Raw genomic sequence first — 12,360 nt, 5'->3', positions numbered from 1 at the left:
AGCTGTGGGCACGCTAATGCATCAGCAGAGTAACAGCAAGAAGCGAGGCTGTGGAGGCATTGGCATGGCAAAAGCTTCCTTTATTTACAAATCAAAACAACAAACATGGCTAGAGTGAGCAGCAGCTTCACACATCTGCTCTGTCCGAAAGCAACGAACAAAGAGAAAGAACAAAAGCACGTAGGACGGAAGTACAGTGTCTAGTTCCGTTCTCATACTCCTATCACAAAGGAATGTAAACAGTGGATCACAAGATCCAACAGCAATGGAGGATGAAACTACTAACAGGTGTGTGCACACCTTCCCTGGAATTTGATGAAAGAAAGTTCAACTGGGGTATTGAGCCTCAAGCACATACAGAACACCCTGTGGATAGAGAATGGCAAAAGCAAGCTTATTTGCACTCGATATCCTGGATAAATGCTCAGAAACCCTCCCGGCCACACCTGTGGCATGTAAATTGTCAAGATCACACATACTGGGGGGGTGGGGTAAAAGATGTTTGAAATACAAGTTGAGAGACTTGTATTATTGTATTATCGCACAAGGCAGAACCTCTCAGACACATGAATAGATGATGATAGAGATAGATGATAGATAGATAGATATAGATAGATAGATAGATAGATAGATGATAGATAGATAGATGAAAGATATAGATGGAAGCTATTATAGAGATAGATAGATGATAGATTAGATAGATAGATAGATAGAATGATAGATAGATAGATAGATAGATAGATAGATAGATAGATAGATGATAGATAGATAGATAGATGATAGATAGATAGATAGATGATAGATAGATGATAGATAGATGATAGATTAGATAGATAGATGTTAGATAGATAGATAGATAGATAGATAGATATAGATAGATAGATATGCATGCACACAAACATACGCAGTTGACGACAATTCCACCTTCATCGATGGAGTGCATATAAGCATGCACCGCCCCCATTCCACCATTTTCAAGACCTTTTTGTGACCTTTATAGTTTCAAGCTGCTAAGGGCTTTATATATTAAATAGTAAAAACCTTGGACCCATAAAGTGGTGAATACAAAAAGATTCCATCCAATTACTTATGGAGACACAAGTTACATATGTCTGAGAGGTTCTGCTTCAGTCATGATAGGTTATAACAAACTAAAAACCATAATATTGTCATAAAACAACAGTATCCCCCCACCCCACCCCCCAAAAAACAGTAGAGAGGAAGGAGGAACCCAACAAATGTCAGTCACTCGTCTTGGTGTCCTGTGTTTTGATATACACTCAGGGAAAGACAGAATGAGATAGCTGCTCCTATGAGGCTTTTCGAAGTCAGGAATCAGACAGCCAGGAAAAGTTATGGATAAATCTTTAATGGGAAGAAACATACACACCATTCTTGGCTACCTCACATGGGCATATCTGTCCATTTCAGTTTCTCCCAGTTTCTAATATTTGCATTCTTAAGTTTTGCATTCTCCACATTTGCACATCAGTTCTTTTTTTTAAGTCATGAAAATTCACCAGACTTTTCATATGAATTTCTCGTAATAAACACATGTTTGCTTTACAATTCAGAATATACCCTTCCTTAATATAATACACCCCCCCCCCAAAAAATATGCATTTGTATGCACACTTTACCCTAGTGCATGCATTCCTGTACACATTACATGGTTGAAGGGCTGCCTTGCAAAATTCATTGAAGTTCAAATTTCAAAGGACTGCTGTGTTTGGGTACACATATTGTTTCAGAAAATGTGAAGGGTCACATTGAATGAAAACAGAATCTAATTTCTCCCTCATCCCTACCTTACACTCATTGCAGTTCAAAAGAGGCAGAAAAAAATGAGAAAGAGGCAGGGGGGGAAATGAACACTGTAAATAGTTGTATCTGTAGAAATACTCTGTGCTACACACACACACACACACACACACACACACACACACACACACCTCTTTCAAGCAGGTTTGCTATATTATTTCTACAGCCACTTATAAGTATTTACAGTGCTTTTTGCCAACTTGTAGAGGCTGGTGTACTATAATTCCTCATACGGTCAGTGTTCATACAAATAAAAATGAAATGACTTGTCTCCATTTGTCCTTGAGGAGATAACTGGAATGGAGAGATAACATAAAAGTTAATGGAAAACCAGTGTCCCAGATACACAATATGGCATTCAGTTCAATTTCCTTCTGTAAAGAAATAAAACCCAGTCTTTCTCAGTAATTATTAGAATTGTTCCACTTGCTAGCCGAGAGGACGGATAAGGATGGGAAGGTTAAAAAAGAAAACACAAGTGTCGCTTGCCTAACACTCAATGTGCTGATCCATTATCTGCTGTAAAATATTGCCTGTGTATTGATGCAATAGGTTCAGACTTGTGAAAAAGGACGTTGAGATGCCACATAGCATGAAACCAACACAGCATGTACCACATGGTAACACAAACTTTCAAAAATGCATAGTATAAAAGACTAACAGTGCAATTTCCCCTAACACAATGCACCTTTGTATGCTATTTTCACTAATTTATGGGTTTTTTTTAAAAAATCACATGCTAAGTATATGCATTAGCAATGTCTCAACAAATGAAACTGATTTGTAAAAACGTTACGAGAGACATTGCATATATTTTGTAAATCAAGAAAGTCTTTAATAATAATTTTAAAAAGGTAAATGCATTAGAACATGTTTCTTGGCTAGAGAACCGCACCGCAAAATTTATCCCGCATCCCTTGGTGTGAGATGGCGTGTTCCCTACAAAATTAAACAATCAATCACCTCCCAGAATTGAGAAACCTTGTGAAACATTGAACCAGCCTTCTCTCTCCCAGTAGATGAGTCATAACATCTTCCTGAGGAGAACCAGTTAAGGATGTATCTGACTGTCCTGATATGCTACAGCTGACAGCTGCTGGGAAATCCCCCAAACATCACCATTGACCGGAAAGCATGGTCCCAGATCTGAGCTGCAAGTGGGCAAAAAGACGGGTAGGACATTTGGAGGATATACCAAGTGGGTTGTCCTACCTCTGCAAGGAGCAACCATCATAACTTTGCCTAGTTGTTCTGAATGCTGATCAATGAGTAATGGTGCTTGTTGCTTCCTCACGAGTAAGCAGCTCCAAATTCTGTGGCTGGTTTTTACAAAGTTTTATTATATACATATGTACAAGACAGAGCAACAAAAAGCATGACCTTTCTATCCCGAATCAGAATCCGGAAGCACTGCCCTCCGGGAGTTTCGCCAACAGAACATGCTGGGTGTTCTGAATCTCCTCCTCTCTGCACGCCTCTTTTCACCCCTCCGTTGTTAGGGTGATGGGGCTGCTGGAGAACCCTCCCCACTGGAGGGCTGGGGCTGTCTCCTCTGGCACCTCCCCCTCCTGGGCGCTCTGGTCTGACCCTCCAACGCTTCCCTCTGGGAACCTTCCCCTCTCAGCATCCTCAAGGCTCTGCACTGCTTCCTGAGGGTCAGCACCACCTTCTGCAGACTGCTCCAAAGCATACCTGCCAAGTTGCTGTCTGAGAAATAAGGGACCGGACCGGAAGTAGCAGACCGGAAGTAGCGCTGCTGCCATTTTGGAACTGGGCGGAGCATGCTCAGAAGCGACTTTTGATGCTGCTTTGCCCAGATCCAAAATGGCCGCCGCACCAGAAGTCGCACTGCAGCCATTTTGGAACTGGGCAGAGCTGCATTAAAAGTCGCTTCTGAGCATGCTCCGCCCAGTTCCAAAATGGCCGCTGCACCAGAATAAACTGGGGGGAAACAAAAAAATCTGTTTTTTCAGCTGGGAACAGCAGGAAAAATGGGGGTTTCCCGGGGAATATGGGAGACTTGGCAGCTATGCTCCGAAGCGCTGCCACCCCGGGCTCCTCCTGCATCAGAGAGCCCCTTTCCCCACTTCCTGGACTCTGCGCTGACCCCTGGTGGTCTCCTGACACCCACACATCTTGTTGAGTGTAGCATGGTGTGCCTTCATTTTTAATCTAGGAGGGGGAAGAGAATTACACCCCCAGGTTTATTGGGGGCGGGGGTAAACTGCAGGATAGTTGAATCACTCTGTGATTGCTTTGCTTTTACCCTCCCCTCTCATGCATCTACTGTTGGTGTTGGCTAGGGTTGGACATACTGTATTGTGCAAGTGAGACCGCTGGCTAGCTCAAGAACACAGCACTGGTGTTCATTCATCAATGCATTCAGCATCTTTGTTGCCACTATTCAATGCCAGTACCTTTGCGAGGTGAACGCAAAGCAGCTGTTCACTTGGCCTCTTTAGTATTAAATCCTCTTTTGAAAGTAAAGCATTTAATTAATAATTCTCCTTTTATTTGGTTATCACGGACAACCAGCTTGAACGTTATGCTGCCAGCGCACTCTCTCAGCGCTAACCATCCTCTGCACCAAAGAAGGCTCTGAAATCCTGTGGACAAAGCCCAGAGGAGATCATGCCATTAATGGCCATATCACAAAAGCCTCTGTACAAATGGGATGAATTAAGGACGCGCTGACTGGCTCAGATCCACAATTTCCCTAACCTGAGCTTACTGCTGCTGCTGCATCCCCCCCCCAAATAAAATAAATAAATCCCCATTTAATGTAGACCAAAGACATATTTAAAAGCTTAGATTTCCCCACTGGGTTTACTGAAACATTTCAGATACAGAACTGCATTATAGAAACATACAGTCTGCAACGTACTCTAGCAAGGGGACTTGTGCGAAAACAAAATGACGAGAATGGTGGTAAAATATAACGATCAATGAACTGCATCCACATTATCTAAAGTGTATGCCATGTGGTATTCTAGGTCGATCAATCCCCTGATCCTTACAGAGAACTTCAGGTCATGTTTTCAGAAGAACGCATTTGATAATCTATCAAACACCTCAAATGTCCTTGAAGGTACAGCTGCCTGCCTTGCCTTTTTTCTCTCTCTCATGTTTTTCACTTCTTTGCTCCTGCATTTGCCCAGCCTGTTGAATTCCATTTTGTCACAAACTCTTGAATATTGTTGTGGTGAATGTTCTGAGCGTTTATCCTCAGCATCTAGGAGGTGTGGCCTTTCATATTTTCATAGAATCATACAGTTGGAAGAGACCACAAGGGCCATCCAGTCCAACCCCCTGCCAAGCAGGAAACACCATCAAAGCATTCTTGACATATGCCTGTCAAGCCTCTGCTTAAAGACCTCCAAAGAAGGAGACTCCACCACACTCCTTGGTAGCAAATTCCACTGCCGAACAGCTCTTACTGTCAGGAAGTTCTTCCTAATGTTTAGGTGGAATCTTCTTTCTTGAAGTTTGAATCCATTGCTCCCTGTCTGCTTCTCTGGAGCAGCAGGAAAAAAAATATTTCTCCCCCCTCCATATGACATCCTTTCATATATTTGAACATGGCTATCATATCACCCCTTAACCTTCTCTTCTCCAGGCTAAACATACCCAGCTCCCTAAGCCGTTCCTCATAAGGCATCGTTTCCAGGCCCTTGACCATCTTGTTGGACTACAACTCCAATCACTGCTGGCAATTGGCAATGCTTATTGGGGCTGATGGGAACAACATCTGGAGGGACAGAGGTTTTCCGCACCTACTCTAGGATGTTTGCAATCCCTTTTTAATCTGTGCCATTATTGAAAATGATGAATAAATTGCTCACTGCTTCATTAGTGATGGGGGATAAATTCAATTCAGTTCACATTTAAAGATGAATCTACCTAATTCACACTTTCCTGAACAATATGAGAACAGAAACACAGCCATCCATTGAAATTTGCATGTCTCTGAATTTTTCAGTGTGTATACTGGGGTAGAATATGTATTAAAATGCACATATTAGTGCTAATGACATACAAAATGGGGATACTTTGGCAAAACTTGAATACAAACGTGTTTATTAGGAGACATTCACACAAAAATGCTGGCGAATTCTCACAAGGGCTTTAAAAATAAATTAATCATGATATGATGAGGGGGAAATGTGGTCCTGAGCTTAGGATATGAAAAACAAGCAACTGAGGGAAACCCACACTGACACCCATCCATATTCTTCATCTGGGATAATGGTGATGTTATTGATTCGCACCAGTACTGATGTCAGAGGATCTCTCTTAGTATTGCTGATTCATTCATGCAACATTTTAAAAGCAATTCAATATCCAGCCAGTCTATTTTCCATTTCCTAATAAGTCTGTCACATCATACATCTAGATATGATTCTTTTTATATTATAGTTTTATTACATAATTTTGTACTGTTGGCCACCTTGAACAGCATATGTAAAGAAGGAAATTAGATAGATGAGATGATAGATAGATAGATAGATAGATAGATAGATAGATAGATGATTGATTGATTGATAGATAGATAGATTAGATAGATAGATAATAGATAGATAGATGATAGGTAGGTAGGTAGGTAGGTAGATAGATAGATAGGGTTGCCAGACTAGAGGACAGGACTTCTGTGACTTTAATTGCCCTGCTCTCTTTTGAGTCTGGACACCTTAAAGAGAAACCAGCAGACCCTTTGTTTAATTTCCAAGCAAAGGGTCTTCTGGTTTCTCTTTAAGGTGTCCAGACTCAAAAGAGAGCAGGGCAATTAAAGGCACAGAAGTCCTATCCTCTATTGAGTCTGGCAACCCTATAGATAGATGATAGATGATAGATAGATGATAGATTTAATAAAAAAATTCCTTCAGTAGCACCTTAAAGACCAACTAAGTTTTTATTTTGGTATGAGCTTTCGTGTGCATGCACACTTCTTCAGATACAGTGAAATAGGAGTCCCCAGGCACTTATGTAGAGAAGGGGTGGGGAGGGGGTGGGGAGGGGGAGGAGAGGGGGGATCACTCAGAAGGGTGGTAGAAGTGGGTGATTGACTGACTGATAGCTGTTGATGACCGAAAACGACTGCAAATGGTTTTGCATGAAAAAGCAAGGGTGGAGATGGCTGAAGATCGCTTATCATGTATAATGAGATAAGAATCCGATATCTCTGTTCAAACCAGGTCACTCCATGGTTTTGAGCTTGGTGATAAGTTGTAATTCAGCAACTTCTCTTTCCAGTCTATTTCTGAAATTCTTTTGTAGTAAGACAGCTACTTTGAGATCTTGTATAGAATGTCCTGGGAGATTGAAGTGTTCTCCTACTGGTTTTTCTGTCTTCTGGTTCCTGATGTCAGATTTATGTCCATTTATCCTTTGGCGTAGGGTTTGGCCTGTTTGTCCAATATAGAGAGCTGAAGGGCACTGTTGGCATTTGATGGCATACACAATGTTAGAAGATGAGCAATTAAATAGTCCTGAGATGGTATGTTGGATGTTGTTGGGGCCAGTAATGATGTTGTCCGGGTGTATGTGGCAGCAAAGTTGGCATCTGGGTTTATTGCAGGCTCTGGTACCAGTGTCCATGTTAAGTCTGGTGGTTGTATTATTGTGGGTGAGGAGTTGTTTAAGATCTAGATTTAATATCACATCACAAGGAATTGGGGGATCAAAGATATGTGTATCACCAGCATCTCATATCTTTTATATCTATTTTCACCCTTTGCTTCAGTAAGTGCTTCTCTCTACCACCCCCCTCAAAGTCCTTTTATACTGCAGCTGTTTCAAATTAGTAGAGTGGACAGTTGTAGCAGGTGCTGCTCATGAAACAATGAGCCAAAAATAATAATACTAAAATCCAGGAGACTTTGAGGGTACTTGGCACCTTGTCGAATTTAGAGTGGCCTGTTTTCAGAAAGCATCTGATGCCCCTGGTCACTTGTTGCTTCAAAGTCCATTTAAATTATGGATCACCTCCAGTTGCACAGAAAACAGTCCAGCATCTAACCAGGAAACTTCTTAAAAACCATCTGGACCTAGTATACATGCATTTACAGTTTAATATCAATATCAATGTAAGCCAAGAGTGGCTTACATTTTAAGAGTAAGGGGGGACGGGACCTTAGCCTCTGTTTAATTCTATCCAGACTTAACCAGCAGTTGTGATTGCATGGGGTAGCACATATCAATTCTGTGTTACACAGAAACTTAGAAAGTTGTCTTCTGCTGAGTCAGACCAGTGGCCCATCTAGTTCAGTATTGCCAACAGGGGCATTCTCGACCCTACTTGGAGATACCAGGAATTGAACATGGGACCTTCACAGAATGGCCTGCGCGTCACATTGGCTCCCCTTGTTTTATAACATTTAAAGGCATCTTGGAAGCACTTTTCAAATCACTCTGCACAGCCACTTACAGAGCAATCCTAACCCACAATTCATAGTTACTGGGTGAGGATAGGATGCTGCAAACATGTTCCTCCACCTGGTTCCAGGGATTCCAAGGGAAACCCCTCTGAGCAGCCCTAATGTAACTGCAGAGGGGAAACTATTCAATATTGATTACTCCACGACACTTTGGATAAGTAGGTTTTTGCCTATATACAATGGCAGGAAGTTATTGACCTTGAAGGTCAGGCAGAAAGGGGATGTCCTCTGGGTATTAATCACCTCCAACAACCCATGAAAATCTAAACCCAAAACAAGCTGCCTCCCCAAATCTAAAACTTTATTTTCCCCTTGCCTTAAAAAAGAAATCAGTTGAAAATCCTATCATGGCTACCTTCTTAATACAGCCACTGTCTGAAATGCTAATCCGTGCTAATGTGAAAATATCTGTCTATTTCCATAAAACATTTTAAGAGCCAGCATGTTGCCCTCAATCTGGATGCTGGGGAACCTCCCATTCATTCCCATGAGAATCATCCCCCGCCTACACAAATGGTATGGCTGGGGGGCTAATCTGGACTGGGACTGCAGGGGTGTGTACAAAGGGCTAAAGCTCCCTGCTTTTGTGCTGTACTGGGGCCCACACACTGACTCTTTGTGAAAGAAAAATACGGTGCTCATGAGCAAGCCACATGAGTACAAAGAGGGGGGAACCACTTGGAAGGGTAGTACAACAACAACAAAATAACATATACAGTGGTACCTCGACTTACGAAGATGATCCGTTCCGCGGCCACCTTCGTAAGTCGAAGTCTTCGGTTGTTGAAGCACCCGTTCTGCGCATGTGCGAAGCTTCTGCACATGCGCTGACCGCGCGTGCCACTTCTGCGCGGGGCACGTATGGCGAAAAGACTTCTGGGGTTGTCGACTTTGGAAGTCGAAACCTTCAGAAGTTGAGTTGTTCGGATCTCGAGGTACCACTGTATTATAATCTACAAATCATATGCAGTTGCCTTATACCATTTTGGGGCCATTGGTCTAGCAAGTTCCGTATTGTCTACTCTCCTGACGGGGAGCAGCCTTCCAAGCTTTCAGGCAGGATTTTTCTCCAGCCCCACCTGGAGATGCAAAGTGAGCCTGTGACCTTCTGCACGCAGAACTTGTGCTCTGTCCCTGAGCTCCGGCCCTTCTCTCATCAGGGATTCACTTTCTCTTGTATTACCATATCTGCCTCCTTTGTTGTTCTGTGTGTCTCCTTGCTCTCTCAGACTCATTAAAAAGAGAAGTTAATTTACCTGCAACGACGACTAATGTTTTCTTATAAAACCCAGCAATGATTCCATCTGGTCCGGGATGCGATTGCATTGGCATTTACATAATTGCTTCTTTAATTTACTTGGGCTTTATTGGCTTCTTTTGTGTTTTTTGGACCACTCAGTCCTCAGCTCGTGCTTGAAATCTTGGTTTTTCACAGATCCTGAACACACTGACTCAGAAGTAGGTCCTATTAGCTTGGTGGGAATTATTCCCAAGAAACATGCTTCAGATCATAGCGGTAGTCTCCACAGCTTTCATGGGAGCCCAGAAGTTTTAAATGAGGTTGGGTCCTCATGGGACACAGTCTGCTGGCTGCTTTGTTGTTGTTGTTGTTGTTGTTGTTGTTGTTGTTGTTGTTGAAGAGGGTCCCAGACCCAATCCCAGGCACCTCAGGGAAGACAACTCTGAAACCCTAGAGAGTCACTGCCTTTCTCAACCTGTCATTATTTAGTTATTGAATTTATATCCCGTCCTTCCTCCCAGAGGAACCCAGGGAGGCAAGCAAATTCGCATTTTAAAAAGAAAAGCACTATAAAAGAAGTTAAGACATTTTGGAAACAGGTTCAGTTTAAAACAATATAAAATGTTTTAAATTATAAATGTTTTAATTTAATAATAAAAAGATGTTTTGGACCTTCCCCATCAGCCCCAGCCAGCTTGGTCTACTTTATTTGGAATTCTTGCATTGCGGGAGGTGGGGCTAGATGACTCTCCAGTTCCTTCCAACTCTGTTATTCTATGATTCTATGAACTGTCAGGGATGATGAGAGTTGTAATAATAATAATAATAATTTATTATTTATACCCCGCCCATCTGGCCGGGTTCCCCCAGCCACTCTGGGCGGCTTCCAACAAAATATTAAAATACAGAAATCCATCAAACATTAAAAGCTTCCCTAAACAGGGCTGCCTTGAGATGCCTTCTAGAGGTCTGGTAATTGTTATTCTCTTTGACCTCTGGTGGGAGGGCATTCCACAGGGTGGGTGCCACTACCGAGAAGGCCCTCTGCCTGGTTCCCTGTAACTTGGCTTCTCATAGCGAGGGAACCGCCAGAAGGCCCTCAGCGCTGGACCTCAGTGTCCGGGCAGAACGATGGGGGAGGAGACGCTCTTTCAGGTATACTGGACTTCAGGTATACTGTTTGTAGTCTGAAACATTTGGTGGGCTTGATATGATAAGCTTAGTCTCCTCCTTACCCACCTCTGGAAAGGCAGTGCAAGGGCTGGGGGAGGGTGCCAAATTTTGGGTTCCACAGGGAGCCATAGTACCCAAGTCTGCCACTGTCCTTGGCCATTTGGAAGGCATATGTCAAACTGGAGAGACCAAACTACCAAGCTTCCTGGTTTTATTCCTTGCATGAAAAGCACCCACTCAAAAGCTTCCTTTATTAGTTGAAAGAGTGGCACCTCTGAGCAAAACACATTGCCTGGCAGTAGCCAAGGCCTTTACCAAAGGTTAGTGTGGGATGGCTAGGCTTGGGCAGCAACAATATTGAATTTGCTCTTTTGTACATATTGTTGGTGAGCACTTTAGGTTGTTTTTATTCTTGCTTTTACAAGAACACGGTATTTGTAGACCTCTGAAAATGCACATGCAATTCTCAATAGGCTTAACAGGTTAAGGACCATAAAAACTGAGCTAATATGGAACAATAACTTCTGTTGGTCAAGGTTGCTAAAGTAATGGTATATACTACATTGTGACAAGCTTCATTCTGGAGGACCTGCCAAAGGCTTTAAGTGAGAGAAGCTTTTTGAGGAGAGACAGAGACAGTACTTTTTTCTTTAAAATTGTTTAGGCCTAGTTTCATTTTGACTCAAGAAAAAACACCATTTTATAGTTCAAATTGGGGACAGAAAATACAGTAAATGGACAAAAGTACAAAAAACATGCATTGCCTCATATTACACAGCTGACAGCTGACAGTAACTTCCATATTAAATGCTCACTTCCATCTGAGACTCGGAAAACACTGGGAAAGGAAACGAAGCTGCCATCGGAGGTGGTAACAACAAAACTGACCAATCACCATGTTAGATTCCAACTCTTACTTCACACATTAAACACTCACTTCCATCTGAGACTCAGGAAACACCGTGACAGGAAATGAGGCCGCCATCAGAGGTGGTAACAATGGAACTGACGATTCACAGTGCTAAATAAACTAATTTTTTTTAAAAAAAATAGTTTATTCTCCTGTTAGATTCACAAAATGTTTAGGGGTATGTGTACCCCTGCATCCCCCCAGAAAAAAAAGCACTGGACATAGTGAGAGGAAGCAACCAAGTGATGGAGAGCGACCCAGTGACCAACCAGCCAGCTGATCAACCAGGAGTGGCCAACTGGAGTCTGACTGAGTGACCAACTGAGTAGTGAAGTGACCAGTTACTAAACCATATTCCACAGATTATGACTGGTACATGCATGTCACATGAGGGGAAAGGAAGGTTGGGAAGTTCCACTTACAAACTACAGAAACAAAGGAGGCAAGCCTCAGAAATTGCTTATGAAAATGGGGAGTTATATTCATAAAGTCTCTCCAGTTTCAGTATGTCCAAGTCTACCAGCTATGGATGCAAGCAACAACGTCTTCTGGAGCTCTGTCATTGCTCCACATCCTTGTTTTGTCTTTGATCCTGTCTCTTGGCCTTCTCCTGTATTTTTGTTTGGCCTCTGGTCCTGATTGCTCTTCAGTCTTGACTATTTTCTGGTTTCTACTGTTCTTGGATTGGCAGTCCACAGCCCTGCCCTTTCCTGGTTCCTATGGGGAAATTAATTTTAAAAATACTTAGGGTGGAATTCCTCACTGCACTATGACAAACTTCC

This window comes from Zootoca vivipara, chromosome 4, assembly GCF_965207765.1.
Source record: "Zootoca vivipara chromosome 4, rZooViv2.hap1.1, whole genome shotgun sequence".
NCBI classification, from domain to species: domain Eukaryota; kingdom Metazoa; phylum Chordata; class Lepidosauria; order Squamata; family Lacertidae; genus Zootoca; species Zootoca vivipara.
This window is presented reverse-complemented; position numbering follows the sequence as displayed.